Source organism: Lactuca virosa, chromosome 4, assembly GCF_052849685.1.
Source record: "Lactuca virosa cultivar CGN04683 chromosome 4, Lactuca_virosa_CGN04683_v6, whole genome shotgun sequence".
Lineage (NCBI taxonomy): Eukaryota > Viridiplantae > Streptophyta > Magnoliopsida > Asterales > Asteraceae > Lactuca > Lactuca virosa.
In genome coordinates this window covers 439,655,672-439,673,430 of record NC_136429.1, presented here as the reverse complement: position 1 = coordinate 439,673,430, position 17,759 = coordinate 439,655,672, and positions in this window count along the sequence as shown.

Genomic DNA, 17,759 nt, shown 5'->3' with positions numbered 1-17,759 from the left:
GTCGGACAGATACTTTTTCAAGTTCGAAACGTGGAAAGTAGGGTGTACGTTACTAAGTTCGTGAGGTAGTTTGAGTTTGTAAGCTACAGGTCTGATTCTAGCGATAATATCGAAAGGCTCTACGTATCTTGGATTTAACTTTCCACGCTTTCCGAAGCGTATTAAACCCTTCCAGGGGGAGACCTTCAAAAGAACACGGTCACCAACCTGGAATTCCAAACGTTTCCTTCTCTTGTCTGCGTAGCTTTTCTGTCGGTCTCTAGAGGCTTTGAATCGTTCACGAATCTGAACGATCTTCTCTGTCGTTTCCCGAATGATCTCCGGACCTGTGAGAGTGCTGTCAGGAACTCGTCCTTTAGCTAACTGTGTGTCACCCGCCTCAGCCCAGCATAGAGGGGATCTGCACTTTCGGCCATAGAGGGCTTCAAATGCAGCAGCCTTTATGCTCGTGTGTTAATTTTTATTGTAGGAGAAATCGACAAGGGGTAAATGAGTATCGCATGCCTTCCCAAAGTCAATCACACAGGCGCGCAACATATATTCCATGGTTTGAATAGTCCTCTCACTTTTTCCGTCGGTTTGCGGATGGTAGGCTATACTCATGTCCAGCCTAGTTCCTAGGGAACCTTGTAGCGACTGCCAGAACCATGAAGTGAATCTACTATCTCTATCAAAGATAATGGATATGGGAACACCATGCAGTCGTACAATCTCCCTAATGTAGGTTCTTGTTAGTTCCTCCATCTTGTCAATCTCTTTGATAGGCAGGAAGTGTGCAGACTTTGTTAACCTGTCTACGATAACCCAAATGGTATCGAGACCACCCGTTGTCTTGGGCAACTAGGTTATGAAATCCATTGTGATCTGCTCCCACTTCCATTCAGGTATCTCCGATTGTTGAAGTAACCTGAGGGTTTCGGGTATTCGACCTTAACCTTGGCGCAAGTAAGGCACTTGCTCACAAAGGTAAAAATCTCTGCTTTCATGTTAGGCCACCAATATAACTTTTTAAGATCCAGATACATCTTATCTGAACCTGGGTGGACGGAATATCGAGTGTTGTACGCTTCGGCCATGACCAAGTCTCTGAAACTACTGTACCTTGGTATCCAGATCCGATCCACGAGTTATAAGGCTCTGCCACCCTTGACTTCCAAGTTTTAATCCATCCCTCTCTGGGATTCACCCGCCACAATTTCAGGTTTCAAGGCTTCAAGCTGAGCCTCCTTTATTTGTGTGGACAGATGTGAATGTATAGTCATAGTCAATGATTTGACTCTACGACACGAGTATTCTTTCCGACTTAGGGCATCAGCTACTACATTGGCTTTACCGGGATGATAACGAATTTCGCATTCGTAATCACTGAGTAGGTCGACCCACCATCCTTGTCTCATGTTGACCTCCTTCTGGTCGAATATTTGTTGAAGGATTTGTGGTCTGTAAAGATAGTGATTTTTGTACCATACAGGTAGTGTCTCCAGATCTTCAGAGAAAATACCATTGCTCTTAACTCAAGATCATATGCGGTGTAGTTGACTTCGTGTGTCTTTAGCTGTCTTGAGGCATAGGCGATGACCTTACCTCGTTGCATAAGAACACAGCCAAGCCCTTGGTTGGATGCATCGCAATAAACCACGAAGTCTTCTATCCCTTCTGGGAGGGATAGTATCGGTGCGTTGCATAAGGCTCTCTTTAGCGTTTGGAACGCCTTTTCTTGTTTCTCTTCCCAGTCAAAGTCCATGCCTTTCTGGGTTAATGTAGTAAGCGGTTTCGCCATCCGAGAGAAGTTCTGAATGAACCTGCGATAGTAGCTAGCGAGGCCTAGAAATTGACGAATTTCTGTAGGCGTCTTCGGTGCTGACTAGTTCTCAATGGCCTTTATTTTGGAAGGGTCCACATGAATTCCCTCTTCGCTGACCATGTGACCCAAGAATTCGACTCTTCGGATCCAAAATTCGCATTTAGAGAACTTCGCATAAAGCTTCTCTGATCGCAGTGTTTCTAAGACCTGACGTAGATGTTGACTATCCTCTTCCTTACTAAAAGAGTATATAAGAATGTCGTCGATGAACACGATGACGAACTGATCCAAGTAAGGACGGCACACCCTATTCATTAAGTCCATGAATACTGCGGGCGCCTTGGTCAATCTGAATGGCATCACTACAAACTTGTAGTGTCCATAACGAGTTCGGAAGGCTGTCTTCGGAACGTCCTCGTCTAATACTCGTAATTGATGATACCCGGATCTTAGATCAATCTTTGAAAAGTAATTCGCCCCATGCAGTTGGTCGAATAAGTCGTCTATGCAAGGCAGAGGGTAACGATTCTTGACGGTCAGTTTGTTTAGTTCTCTGCAATCAATGCACATACGGAATGATCAATCTTTCTTCTTCACGAACAAGACCGGTGCTCCCCAGGGTGAGAACTTGGTCTAATAAATCCCTTGCTGAGCAGTTCGTTAAGTTGACCGGATAGCTCCTGCATCTCAGCTGGTGCTAGACGATAGGACGATTTGGCGACTGGGGTAGCCCCTGGACCTAAGTCGATTCTGAACTCGACTTGACGCTGTGGAGGTAATCCTGGTAGTTGTTCTAGAAAGTTGTCGGGAAATTCGCGTACTTCTGGGATGTTCTTTATGTCTTTCATCTCTTGGCTCACATCGACAACATGAGCAAGGAACATTCCTTTCGTAAGTACTTCTGGGCTTGTATGCTCGAGATAATACGAAGGTTCGTGCCTGGTTTGTCGCCGTAGATAACTAAGGTGCCGTTAGACGGTAGATTAAGGCGTACGGCTTTCTCATAACACATGATGTCGGCACGATGAGAACTCAACCAATCCATGCCGATAATGACGTCGAAACTTTTAATTGATATCGGCATGATGTCGATTGGGAATGAATGGCTATCTAGAGTTAAAGTACATCTTATGTATATGCAGCTAGTGCTCTCTGTGTTTCCGTTAGCCATTTCTATAGTGAACGGTTCTTTAAGTGCACGTGATTATTGTTTAAGTAAGTGAGCAAATTTCTGGTTCATGAAACTCCTCTCCGCTCCACTATCAAACAGTATGCATGCATATAAGTTATCGAGGAGAAACGTACCAGTGACCACTGTAGGGTCGGCTACGGCTTCCTCGTGGCCTATAGCCAAAACTCTTCCCACTCCGGCCGCATTCCCTGCCTTTGGGCAGTTCCTCTTGTAGTGGCCCACCACGCCACATTCGTAGCAAGCCTGGCCCACACCAACGTCGGGGACCTGGGTGATTGGCCTTGCCGGAGCTTTGCAGAATCGGGTAGTGTCCCCTTTCCTGTTGCAGTTAGAGCACTGCATTTCCCGACAGGGTCCATTATAGTGGAAGCTGCACTTGTTGCACTTGGGCAAGCTTCCAGCATACTGCTTCATTGGCGCAGTAGCAGTAGGTGTTATCGTAGCATGAATAGCCACAACCTGCTGCTTTTTGGTAGCGTTCTGCACCGCGTTCTTCTTCTTGTTATCCCAGAACTTCCGCTTGTTGTCAGCGGCTTTGGATGGTTCTGAGACGGCAAGGGTTGTTGACGTTTGGGTGCGGACTCCATGATCAATGAGTCGTTGTGCCAATCGCTTGGCACTGTCGAAGGTAGTGGGGTTTGAAGCTAATACATTCCCCTGAAATGGAGGCACCAGCCCCTAGATATACCTCTGTATCTTCTTTCCCTCAGTAGGGACCAGTCCCGGACATAGTGCCACCAGATCGCAGAATCTGGCAGTGTAGGCGACTATGTCGGAACCCTTCATGGTTAGGCTCCACAGTTCCTGTTCGAGTTTTTGAACCTCGTCCCTTGGCCAGTATTCCTCGATCATGAGCTCCTTCAGAGCTTCCCAGCCCATAGCATTAGCCACTATTAAAGTTAGTGACTTGACATGGCTATTCCACAATGTCAGGGCTCTGTCCACGAAGGTGCAGGCAACAAATTTAACTTTGCTCCCTTCCGGACAGGAGCAGATCTCGAAGATCGAATCTGTTTTCTCGAATGATTGCGAGAGGGAAATGATTCCGCTAGTCCCGTTAAAGGTCATGGGCTTGCTGTTGGTGAAGTCCTTATATGAGCACTCTCTAAAGCGCACTGGAGCATCACCTTGAGTGGAATGAACAGTTGTTCCACACCCGCTAGTTCCACTAGCACTAAATTGAGCTAGGGCTGCCGTAACAGCCGCATTCACTGCAGCTTGGATAGCTGCTGGATTATATTGTGGAGGAGGTGGTGGTTGTTGATTCGGAGTTATCGGAGTAGTGCGCCTGTTTGATCTACGAGGAGGCATCGTGTAACTGTAAGTTTATAAAGATGAAGATATTGGTAAGCATTCAATAGATAGAATGATGAGAGTAAATCATGGACTCACTCTCCATAGCCCAACAAAACAGATGAGAGTATGATTGAAATAAGGATCTAGTAATAGAAAGATGAAAGCATTTGGATAAAGATTTCCCACGAGATTAGATATCTATCAATAATGCTGGTATTAAAGATGTAATAAGTTCGGGAAAATGACCTAGGAGTAGGTCTTACATCAAACCAAAATAAGAAAATTTTGACAGAACAAAGACCTAACGGACTGAAAGTCCAAGGTTTTTAAGATAACCAGGAAATTACAGGGAAAAGTGCAACTTAGAGCATAGATAAGAAGGCTATTCCTTAAACCAAAAGAAAGGATGTGTAGATCATCTCCTACTGGCGACGGGCACCCCTCGGATGAACCCTTAATGCGGCCAGCTGACGCTCCATAGCTAGTAAGTGCCTCTCATGTACTCTTTGGCTTGCTCGGAGCTCTATGACTTCAGCTCTAGTTGCAGCTAATTCTTGTTGCAGAGCCTCATTGTCTCTCATAGCTCTCTCACGAGCATCTTCAAGATGGCGAATGCGGACTGTATTAACTCTCGCATTGGCATCAACTTCCATGATTTGGTTGATGGCTGTCCTACCCTGCTCTTCATTTCGAGCAACCCTGCGGACCAGAATAGGCAGGACTCTGTCTGCTGAGCCTCCCTCGCTCAGGTTGTAGAAGCTTCTGTCTCCATTGTATGGCATAGGTTGACCCTACTCTTGACTCCATCTTTCCAAGTTCTCCGCCCACAGAGGCATCAGGCCTTGAAAAGCCGGACGAGGGTTAGGATTTTGGATTGGAGCTACCAGGGGTAGATCATTCACTTCTGGCTCGGAGTCAGAATCCTACGGGAAGTTCTCTGCGAAGTCATCATCCAATGGAATTTCATGATTCTCTTTTGGCTCTTCATCGAGCCATCCACCACTTCCTTGGTTGGGGAAGTAAGGATCTCCATGAGGATGAAATCACGCCATGTTATCTACGCGAGAATTGGGGAAAAAGAGATAGTTAATAGACATACTACTAAAGATAATTATAAGATGATCCTTACTAGTTACTCCACTATTTGCGTAGTGCATACCAGTCATATGTAACCAAAACAGGATAGACCTTCTAATAAGTGAGCCTAACTCTAAGTCCAAAACCAAACAAGGAACAGGAAGTAAAGCAAAGATCACAGATTCTAAGTCTATGACACCCTAGTCACATATAACCTTAGCGTATCCACTCAGCAACTATTGACATACTAGTAAAGACCTTTTAGTTTCCACATAAGTAATTATAGTAACACAAAATACTCCTATAGTATTTTAAGTTTACGTTTTGTTCTAAAGTTTTCATTGTAGTAGTGTTGTGAAGTTTTTAGACTTGCTGCAACACCACAACCATTCCTAGGCACATGCTAATCACTTCTCAGAAAGATATAGTTGATCAGGCTATATCACTCCCAGATCTGATTATATGTCCCCAAGCCTAATTGTGATGTCCAACAATCGCAAATACTTTTGTTCTGTTCTAGTATGACACTGATCCTAGTATAAATGCTTGTAAGTATACTTTAGTTAAATATTCTATTATTATTTAAAAGTATAAACTCTTGGTCAAAGTATTTTAATCCCGTTGTGTTTATAGTTTTATATCTTTTATGGGTTGATATACTCAATTCACTATAAACAAAGCTCTGATACCAATCTGTCACACCCCCAAACCAGAACGGCGGAAACGTTCGGGGGAGGAGGACGTCATGTACAGTATCATAACAATTCATAATAGTAAAACAAGCAACAAAATCATCCATTGCATTAATAATATAATTTAATACAGGTGTGTTCCTTGTATAGTTTGAAAGACACCAAAATATGATTCAAAAATAAATGACGAATCTTGAGCATGCTCCGTCTTCTTAAAACCTGGTCACCGGTACCTGTCTACTGGTAACCTGAGAATACAAGTTATTTTGAAAGAGTAGATCAACATTTAAGTTGGTGAGTTCATAAGTATTTTAGTGACATTGTTTGTATAAGTTTGAAGAAAGTGTTTGTAATTGTTTGTAAGTGTTTGATGTAAATGTTTGTATACTCCCTAGAAAATCCTATATTTTCTACTAAAGTAGTCTTCTACCAAGACCCGACTGTTTTGTATGTTTGTTCTTTTGTAAAAGTGAGTATTTTTCCAAAGTATGACTATCATTACCAAAATATAGTTTACATTACCGTTTATGTGAGAAGATCACAATATGAATGTAATGGGAAAATAAGGATGTATTGTAGTATCGTATATAAGTAACTACAGATATACTAACTACCTTAAACCAGTTTGTTTAATTAAGGTAAAATGTAATGAGATTATAACCATACTTGATTGACTAGTAAACACGACGATCAAAGATGTCGAAATGGTATGACATTCGTCACCCGTAGACCTGCAGGTCCCACTGTAGCTAGCAGCAAGGTGTAGGATGGTCAATCCCGTATAGATCTATACACAAACTCACACTCTCCCTCCAGGAGACTCTGGTTACAAAACGTGACACAGCCGTATATTGTCGTGCCATGACGTAGTGGCTCACATTAATGTTATAGTATTCTTGTATTTGTATAGTATGTTCTCTCTGTTCTAGTATATAGTATGTTCTCTAGTGTATAGTATGTTCTTTCTGTTCTAGTGTATAGTATGTTCTCTCTATTTCTCATTATAGTATGTTTGAACTGACTCTTGTATGTTTCATTGTTCTAGAAATAGTAAGTAGTAACTTCCTAAACTATACCTATTATAGTTTACTAGTACTGTAGTTTGAATGACTGATCATGTTTGTACACCTTTGCTACCTAAAGGTCTTGAACTAAATGAAGAAATTTTATATCTATACACATATACATAATATATAACTAAGATTAAAACGACACTCGGACAAACAACCGATACCCTAAGTCCACAACCAAACAAGGAACATGAAATAAAGCGAGTTATCAGTCCTAAGCCCTTTCAACCTTATTTATATAACTATATCTATATAGACATGAGTGTGTTTACGGCCTATGTGTGTTCACGGCCATGGTGTTTACGGCCATGGTGTGTTCACGGTCAAAGATGTTCACGCCCCATGAAGTTCACGGCTAATGATGTTCTTAAGAAGGGTTTACGGCCAAAGGAGATGTTATGGCCGTAAACTCTTGATGATCAAGCTAAGATGGTTGATTTAAAGGGTGTATTTCAATAGCTTCTAATGGATAACTAGTATATGGAAATGATACTTACGTTTTTGAAGCCTGAAAGGGGTGTTCACGGCCCAAAGAACTAGTGTGTGTTCTTGGTGTTCTTGAAGATCTAACCCAAAAGAGGTGATTTCACGGATGAAATCAAGTGGGTTTTACTAGATTAAGAATGATATCAACTAATAAATGGAAGAATCACTTACGATTTGTAGGGAAATAGAAGTGATCTTGATGATACTTGAGAGAGAAATGAGTTTCTTGAGTTGGAAGTGTAATAAATGAAGAATAATGAAGGATTATCCTACATAAAGGAGGAGTACACGGTCAACCAAGAGATTACGGCCGTAATCTCTAGTTTACAGCCGTAAACTCCTAGTGTTGGAGTTTTCCGGCTTGATTGATGCACAATCAACTCTAGCAGATACATCCTAACACTTAAACCTTGAATGTACTAGGCTTAGAACACTCAAACAGACCCTTAACAATGCTAAAAGATAGCAGAAACAAGTCTGACTTGTGATTGAATTGAATGACTTTACAAGGTAGAAATTTCGGGTTGTCACAGCAATCCTTTATTGATATGTTGTATCCTTATATTGGTAAGATCTCTAAATTCATCCACCGTATCAAGATCTTCAACTAACTTCTTGACATTTTCTTCTTGATCACGTAATCTCGTCCTTGTTGTAAGGATCATGACTTCTGGGGAAATTACAGCCTCAGTTCCAAATAGCAAAGAGTGTGGTGTTTGTCCTGTGGAATTCTTGGATATGGTCCTATCAACCCAAATAACTAAGGATAAATCTTCAGCCCATCTTCCTCTTTTTTCATGAGTCGCTTCTTTGAGTTGTTGATAATGATCTTGTTACTTGATTCGGCTTCGTTATTGGCTTGGGCATGGATAGGTATAGAGGTGATCATCTTAATTCCCCAGCTTGTACAAAAATTTTATGTCCTTTTAACTTTAAATTGAGATACATTATCACATATAATATTATATGGGATACCAAACCTGGTCAAGATGTTGCGGTTGATGAAAGATGTCACTTCTTTTTCTTTAAGTTGGACAAAAGCTTCAGCTTCTATCCATTTATATAAGTAATCAATCATTTCCAGCATGAAAACTCTACCAACTGGTGCTATAGAGAGTTTACCAAAAATATACATGCCCTTATTTCAGGAATTGCTATGAAGATATAATTAGATGTAGAGGTTCATATGGTTGGTGGAAGATATTCATATGTCTTTGGCATGCATTACATTTTTGGGCATACTCAATTGCGTCTCTCTTCATTGTTGGCCAATAATAACATGTCCTCAAGATCTTAGAGAAGAGTACCCTGCCCCTATATGGTTACCACATTCTCCTTAATGGATCTCTTTGAGCATGATCTTGGATTCATCAAATTCAAGACAACTAATATAGGGAAATGATGTTGATTTTCTGAACAAGATATCATCAATTATATTGAACTTCAAAGTTATTAGGTATTTTTCTTTATCAGAGATTGATTTGTCCTTGAGATATTAAAAGATGGGTGATATCCAAGATGTGATGGAAGGTAGAGATCCTCTATTTCCGGTTTAATAACATAAGATATTGGTATCTTAATGTCTAGATGAATCTTGAAAGGTGGAGCCAAGATAGGCTAATGCGTCTATGTTATTTTCTCTACGTACATGTCTTATGTCAAATTCTTGGAACTTGGATGCCAAGTTTTTTACTATCTTTGAGTATGAAGGTAGTCTTTCTTTTTTTTTTACTGAATATATTCTATTAAGTTGGTGAGTAACTAATAATGAGTCCTAATGCACCTAAAGATTTTTAAATCCAAGATCTTGGGCAATTTGCAAACCCAAGATTAATGCTTCATATTCCGCCCCGTTTATAGTTTCTTTAAAATCACAACTTACTGCATGGGGTATAATTTCCCCATGTGACGATTTTAGTATGACTCCAAGACATTATCCTTTATAATTGGAAGCTCCATCTATAAATAGGATCCATTTCTTTGGTTCTTATGTATCTGAAGGCCATTGAACTTCTTTTTCAGCTTCAGGTTGAAGATCCAGACTAAAATAGCCAAAAAAAATATGCTAACACCTGTGATTTTATAGCGGATTGTGGTTCATATAATAAGTCATATGTACTTAATTGTACATACCACTTATCCATCCTTCCTCACATCTCAGGATTTGTCATCACATTGTTAATTGGATAGTTAGTTTTTACACAAATGGGGTGAGTTTTAAAATAATGGCGTAACTTGATCGAAGCATAAACAAGAGATAAGATTAGTTTTTCAAGGTCTGATTAGCTGGTCGCTGCATCCAAGAAACTCTTACTTACGTAATATATTGGATGTTGAGCACCATCTTGTTCCTTTACCATGACTACACTTGTTGCACTTTTGGATACAACCATATATATAGGAACAAAGGTTCTCCATCTCTAGGTTTGGCTAACAATGGGGTTGAATATAAGTAATTATTCAGCTCCTGAAATGCTTGTTCATGATCCATTTTCCATTCGAACCTTTTGTTTTTCCTCAATATATCATATAAAGTTTTGCATCTATCAGATGCTTTAGATATAAACCTATTTAGGGCTGCAACTCTACATGTCAACCTTTGAATACTTTTTTTGAAGTTAGGGATTGAAGGTTTAAGATAACTTTGATTTGCTTTGGACTAGATTTCATGTTAAATTTCATGCTAATTTTGTCCAAGATATTGAACTCCTCTTCAAGATCTTGAATATGATTCTCAGCCTTCTTGAACTTTATCACCATGTCATCTATGTATACTTCTATGGTTTTCCCAAGTTACTATTAGAACATTTTTTAATGATTCTTTGATATGTAGCACATGTATTCTGAAAACCAAAAGGCATTGTTATATAACAATATATACATGTTGGGGTTATAAAAATCATATCTTCTTGATCTAATGGTTCCATCTAGATTTGTTGTAATCCTGATGAAGCGTCCATGAAGGTAAGGATTTCATGACATGTAGTTGCATCTACCAAAGAATATATGCGTGGTAGAGGAAATGGATCTTTGGGATAAGATTTGTTAAGATCTATGAAATCTACACAAACTCTCTATTTCCCATTTTTCTTCTCGACCAGCACAATGGTAGCTAGCCATGTTGAAAATTTTAATTCTTTAATCATCATGGATTATAGAAATCTTTCAACTTCTTCTTGGATGATCAAGTATCTTTCATGTGATTATTTTCTTCTATTTTGATTGATTGGCCTGAAACTTGGGTCAATATTTAACTTATGAGTTATTATATCTTTGGATATACCTGTCATATCATCATGTTTCCAAGAAAATGTCGATTTCCTGTTTTTTAGAAACTTGGTAAGATGTTGGTCAAGAGTCACGCCTAGTAACAGTTTGATGTCAAGATCCTCTAGGATTATTAAGACTTCTTTAACTTCACATTCTTTGACTTCTAGAACATCTCGTGCCTTTTTCTGTATTGTTATGTTGGCCTATGTATGGGTGAGTTTTTCATCGAAGTGGTATAGTAGTTCTTAGATTTTTTTTGGCACTATTAATCTGGACCACTTCCCATGGTGTTGGAATTTTCACACATTAATGGTAAGTTGAGGGGATAAGTTTCATATCATGGATCCAAGGCCTGCCTAAGATAATACTATAGCAAGATAAAGAATCAACAACACAAAAACGTGGAATAGAATTAACACTTTCTATATCTTTTGGAAGCTTAAATTCTCCAATGGTGTTCTTGGTCTCACCACTAAATCCAACTTCTGATGATCTTCAGACTATCTCAGTATCTGGGATGTTTATTTTGTTGAGTTTCTCAAAAAGAATGATGTTGATTAAACTGTCACCATCTAGCAAAATCCTTCGAACAAAGTGGTTGGGCACGTACAATGTTATGACTATACCATCAAGTTGTGCGTGTAGCACATCTACCATGTCATATTCGTCAAAAGATATCTCCTTTTTTGGTCAAGAACGCATTCTTTCTTGGAATGTATTCCTTTTCCATCTTGGAACTCTTCGAATGTCTTTTAGCTATAGAATAATAGGTTCCACGGATGTCAGATCCAATAGAGATAAAGTTAATTAACTTGTCATATGAGGGTGGAGATGTTATTCTTTAGGGAAGGACTTCAAGATCTTGGGCTTTCTGATTGATTTTATCTTTCCTTCTTCCCACTAGTTCCTTTGAATTTCCATTACATAATAGGTAACTAATTTCTTTTCTAAGGGCGAAGCAATCTTCGGCAAGATGTCTAAAATATTTGTGGTAAGCACACCACTTAGATTTATCTTTCCATCTTTATGTTCTATCATTTTTCTTGAGCCATCTTGCCTTTTCCCCAAGATCATGCATTGCATAGAGCAAACCTGAAACATTAACTAGAAAAACAATTGTCATATATCTTATGATAATCTTTATTTTCCATAGCATTAACCCTATGATTCTCAGGTATTGAATAAGGTTTAACTTTGTAAGATTTATAAGAGGAAGATTCATTCTTCTTATTAGGATGGTCGTAGGATGTGTCCATCATCTTCTCGATCTTCTTGTCTTTTTTGAGCATGATATATCATAGGGCTATACTTCTAAATTCATCCAATTTCTTGCATGAGGTCATTACAAGATCCTTGTAAAATGGAGAATCTTACTTTAGTCCCATCTTGAAGGCTTCAATGACCGTTGAAACATCTAGATGTGGAATATCTAGGGCTTCTTTTCCAAACATGCTAACATAATCAATCAAGGATTAATCATTGCCTTGAGTTACTCTGTAAAGGTCACTTGTTAGTTTCTCAAAATTTCTACTACAAGAAAAGTGATTATTAAACAAGTTAATGAGATGTGAGAAAGAAGTTATAGAGTAAGGATGAAGGTTTAGGAGCCACTTTAGTGCAGACCCCATAAGGGTTGAACCAAAACCCTTGCATAAACAAGTCACCTTAAGATGTTGAGGAATTAGAACAATCCCCATGCGTTCTCTATATTGGGTGACGTGCTCTTCAGGATCGGTGGTCGCATCATACATCTTCATGTTGGGTATCTGAAATCACTTTGGAACTTCAATATCACATATAGGGATAAAAATCTTGAGACCCTATGGCTGACAGGTGATGCTTCTGGTATACGTTAAATAACGTCTGGTACATTTGAGATCACGTCTCATAATTGCTTGAATTCCTTCGCCATAACTGGACTTATCCCTGGATCTTAGGCATTAGATCGGATGTTGAATATCCATCCGAGATCTTAGGAGAAAGGACCTCCCAAGATAGGACTTACACCATTTATGAATATTGGCAGCTATCTAGATATGAAGTTTGTAGCTTGGCGTTATGAAGATGTGTCGATTTCAAATTTCAAGATGTAGAGTCGAAATGTCTTGTAATACGTCGAAGTCTGTGTATTTTTCTATTTCGTATGTTTTCTATGTATTTGCTAAGGCTTCTTTTTAACGAAGCGTAATGTCTAGCCTTAGTATTTTTTGTACTTTCAGCCTCCTATAAATAGGAGCTGAACATAGAGTTGATAGTAGAGTTTTCCCATGTTTACTATCAGTTTTGTACTCTTGTTCTCTGAAAGTAATATGAGCTGAACCAGACCTTATTTACTTCTCGTGTTCATCTTTTACTCTGATTTCATTCTTATAATCGATTAAAAGCAACTACAATTGGTATCAGAGCAGGAATCAATACTACGAAGATCTGATTTTCAATTGAATCTCTAGTTTTTGAGTCGTGAGTTTGTCTCAAAAGTTTCCGCATTGTTTGATTCTGAAAATCATCTATGATCTACAGTTTTGATTTGATTCTGCATTTGAATTGTGTAATCGAGTAATTGTTTTTGATTTTCTGATCAATTCATTCATTCAATTTCAAATTTCTTCAAGTTCTTCTGAAAAATCTCATCCATACGTTAATGGCGAATTTCAACATGAACACGATGACTTCATTTTCTCATCTGTTAGGATCTTCTACGAAGATTCCTATGTTGATTCCAGAGTACTATGATCAGTGGGCTGATCGAATGGATGATTACTTGAACAGATTGGACGAGGAACTCTGGAGCTGCATTACTGGAATTGCTCAATCGCCATTGAATGTTCAAAATATTGGATCATCTAGATCAACAGCTGCAGTTACTGATCAATCCACCAGGCTGAAGAACAACGAAAAGCGTTTTTTGAGAGAATTGCGACGTGCCTTGCCACCTGTTGTTTACAATTACATCCGTGGTTGTAAAACTACAAAGGAAATTTGGAATACTCTTAAGGAAAAGTGTCAGGGAAGCGAGAAAACGAAGATAAATTCTGTTAAGCAGTGTCTTGTGGAGCTGAAAGAGTTCAGACAAAAAGAGAATGAAACGATTGAAGTTTACTATGATCGTCTTAATGAACTGATCTATAGATGCAATCGTTATGGAATCATAAGGTCATCAATGGAGTTCAATCTCACTTTTGTGATGGGACTTCGTAAGGAATGGAGAAGTATCAGCATGATGGTGAAGAATCAATAAAGCTTCGATACTTCATCTCTGAATGATTTGTATAATTAGTTGAAAACTCACGAAAGTGAAGTGAATGAGATGGCTGAGCAGTCGAAACTTAGTTTGGGAGGTCCTTTAGCTCTTGTTTCGAAAGTGTCTGAGAAAGAAGCAGTTGAGAAATATGATTTTGATGAAGAAGGCTTTCTAATGAATTCTGATGATGAAGCGATTGCTTTTTACTCAAACAACCGAGTTAAAAAGTTTTTCAAGAAACCTTTCAATCCCAAGGTGAAGCAGAGTGATGTGAAATGAAGTTTTGTTCATAAGTCTGTGGGCGATGAGAAGAAGAAATTTGAGAAGAATGATGTTAAGGCAACTTAAGCCAAAATTGAGAAGAAAATTAAGGGAGATTCGGGCATTGACTGTCATTACTGCAACGGAGCAAATCATTTAGCAAATGATTGTATGCTTCGTAATAAAGAAGAGAAAAAGAATAGGGTTAAGGATGAAGCCTATTATGTTGAAAGATTGGAAGAAGTTTGTGTAAAGGCGAAGGGGATGTCTTTGGTTGCATGAGGCGAAGGTGAGGAAGATGGCACGTATCAGATCTGGTCTTTAGGGTCTGATGACGAAGAGATGTGTAATCTGACGCATGGGGCTATGTTCTCACAATTTGAATAGGATGAGGACGAAATGGTGATTGGTCGTTGTTTCATGACCAAATCAGGAGACAAATCACCAATGACAACGAAGGTACGTTCTATTCTTCAATCTTTTAACATTCCATTACAAGCTTATGATTCTGAAATAATTGCATTTGATGATACTGTTGCTTACTTTGATACAATTGTGGTGTCTGCTAGTAATGAAGCTAAGAAACTAAACATCCAGTTGCTAGAGACTCAAAAATTGCTAGATTCGAAACGAAGCAGGGTAGAGTATCTGGAATTCCAATTGAATAATGTGAATAATGATAAGGAATGTCTAGATAATGAAGTTTGAATGTTACTTGCTCAGAGAAACATTTACTGTAATTCAACAAAAAGACTTTATGCTAAATTGATTTCATTGCATCATTCGTCTGACATAAGCAAAGAACAACATAGGAAATTGTTGCCTTTTCTTGTTTTCGAAAGAGAGAAAGTTGATAATTTGTCCTATGATTGTGAGAAAACCATAGCAGAATTCTATAAAGTGTCTGATAATCGATTTGCTTATGGTATTGTTAAAATAGATGAATATTTGAATGCTGATGAACTTGTTGAGATAGTGAATGATACTTTGTCCAAAAGTGAACAAATCTAAATTTTGAAAAGAACTGAGAATTCAAAAATTGACTCTGAATCTAATTTTGTTGATATCGATGATAATTCTGATAGTTTTAGCGAAATCAGTGAAATTGAGGAGAGGGAAAGTATCGATTGTTCTCAGTTATCTGTGATTAATGTCACATCTAAGTCAAAAGGTAAAGAAATTTGTGATGATTCGATGGTTGGGTGTAAGAGACATGTGACCTTGATCATGTGAGTGTAAGAGACAGCCAAACGGATAGTAGTGATGATGAGAATGAAGAAGAAATGTCGAACAATTCTGAAACAGAAAAGAATGTTTCAAATGAAACATCCATTCCACGAGTTGTTGTTGATCAAGTGTTTGGAGACACTAAAAATTTCGACAAAGTCTTATATGAAAAAGGTGCTCATTGTTTGGAAACAAATATTGTTGTGTATCCAAATTTTAAGTGTTCAGATGATGTTGTATTTCTGAATCAAGTGTTTGTCACTACTGGAAATGTTGAAAACATCAAACCACTGTTCAACAAAATGATCGAAGAAGATAACAAGAAAACATCAGACGAAGGATTCTTTTCAAACCAAAGCACTGTCGAAAATAACCTAACAAAGAATTCGTGTGTTTTTAAAAGACAAAAACCACAACGAAAATGGGATGAAAAACAAGAAAACACAAAAGAGATTTTGAAACAAGAATCTGATGAAACAAATGAGAATGTCAAACTTAATTCACAAGAATTTAATGATCTTTTTGAAAAATTTTCGAATGAAAAAGGAATTTCGAAAAGACAAACACGAAAGAATTTTTTTTGGCAAATAGTGTCGAATGAAAAACAATCAACAATACCAACCAAGAAAATGTCTAAAAATGGGGTGTCTAAATCAGTACAAACAAAATTTTCAACTCGTTCGGATAAAAAGGAAAATCTCACTCAAACAACTTCGTCTGATTATCAAAATAATTCAACGAAGTTTTCAAAACCAACATCTTCAAAGAATTCTCAAACAAATGTGCAACAAAAGAATTTTCATACCAATAGCCAACAAAAGTTTTCAACTTCAAATTCATCTTTTCCAAAACCAACAAACGATCAAAACAGATTTTCTACAAATAGAACAAATCGAAATTTTGTTAATGATCAAAAATTTGAAAATGTTCAAAATTTTGAGAATATTCGAAAATTTGACAATGTTCGAAAATTTGACAATGTTCGAAAATTTAAGAATGTTCGAAAATTTGAAAACGATCGAAAGTTTTCAAACAATCAAACATTTGTGAATGATAAATCCAAAACATCTGCAAAGTTTATTCCACAAAAACCAAATTTTCTGAATCCATCCGCACGCAAAGCCACTAAAGTTTGGTACACAAAAGGTTCATCTGGGGTGGAAACAATCAATCATTGGCTTGAGCAAAAAGGGAAAAAGTATCAATCAGGAAAGTTTTCTCAACATCAAATCAAAAAGGCCTATGAACAGTATTTGAATGATACTCCATCTGGAAGTTCATCTTCGAAAGAATCAAATACTTCAATTCAAAAATGGCAACCAATCTCAAAGGACAAACACACTGAGAAGCATAAGCAGAAAGTCAGTGAACGTCCAAAACTATCGAAAAATTATGTTTCGATATCTTTAACTGATGATGTTGACTTAATTGACACTTTCAAAACCAAAGTTCGAAGTTGGGTTAGGTTCTAAATTTCATTCACTTTTTCAAACTAATGACCAAGGACCCAAACAGCCTTGGGTACCTAAATTCTTTTAATGTTTGTAGGTACTGTGTGACGAGCAATATGATGAGAAATGGTACATTGATAGTGGTTTCTCACGTCACATGACTGGAAGGAAGGAGAATTTGCGTGATTTTAGAAGTTTGGACAATGCAGGAGTAGTGAAGTTTGGAAATAATCACAAGTGTCAGGTTAAAGGTTATGGCAAAGTAACAAATGAACAATTTACAGTGAATCGTGTGGCTTATGTTGAAGGTCTTAAACATAATTTGATAAGTGTTTCACAACTTGTTGTGGGCACTGGCAATCAAGTTGTGTTTAACGAAGAAGGAAGTATCATTTCTAAAGTTGAGACGAACGAAGTTTTGCTGAAATCAAAAAGATTTGGCGATATGTTCACTCTTGACATCAAACCTATTGTTGGGAAGCCCTCAGTTTGTTTACTTTCGATAGCTTCATCTGATGTTAGCTGGTTGTGGCATCGACGTTTATCACATTTAAACTTTCGAAATCTAAATAAGTTGGTAGTAGATGATCTTGTTCGAGGTTTACCTGTTCTAAAGTTTGACAATGATACTTTATGTGCAGCTTGCGAACAAGGAAAACAGCATCGTCAAGGACATCGAATTGTCATAAATT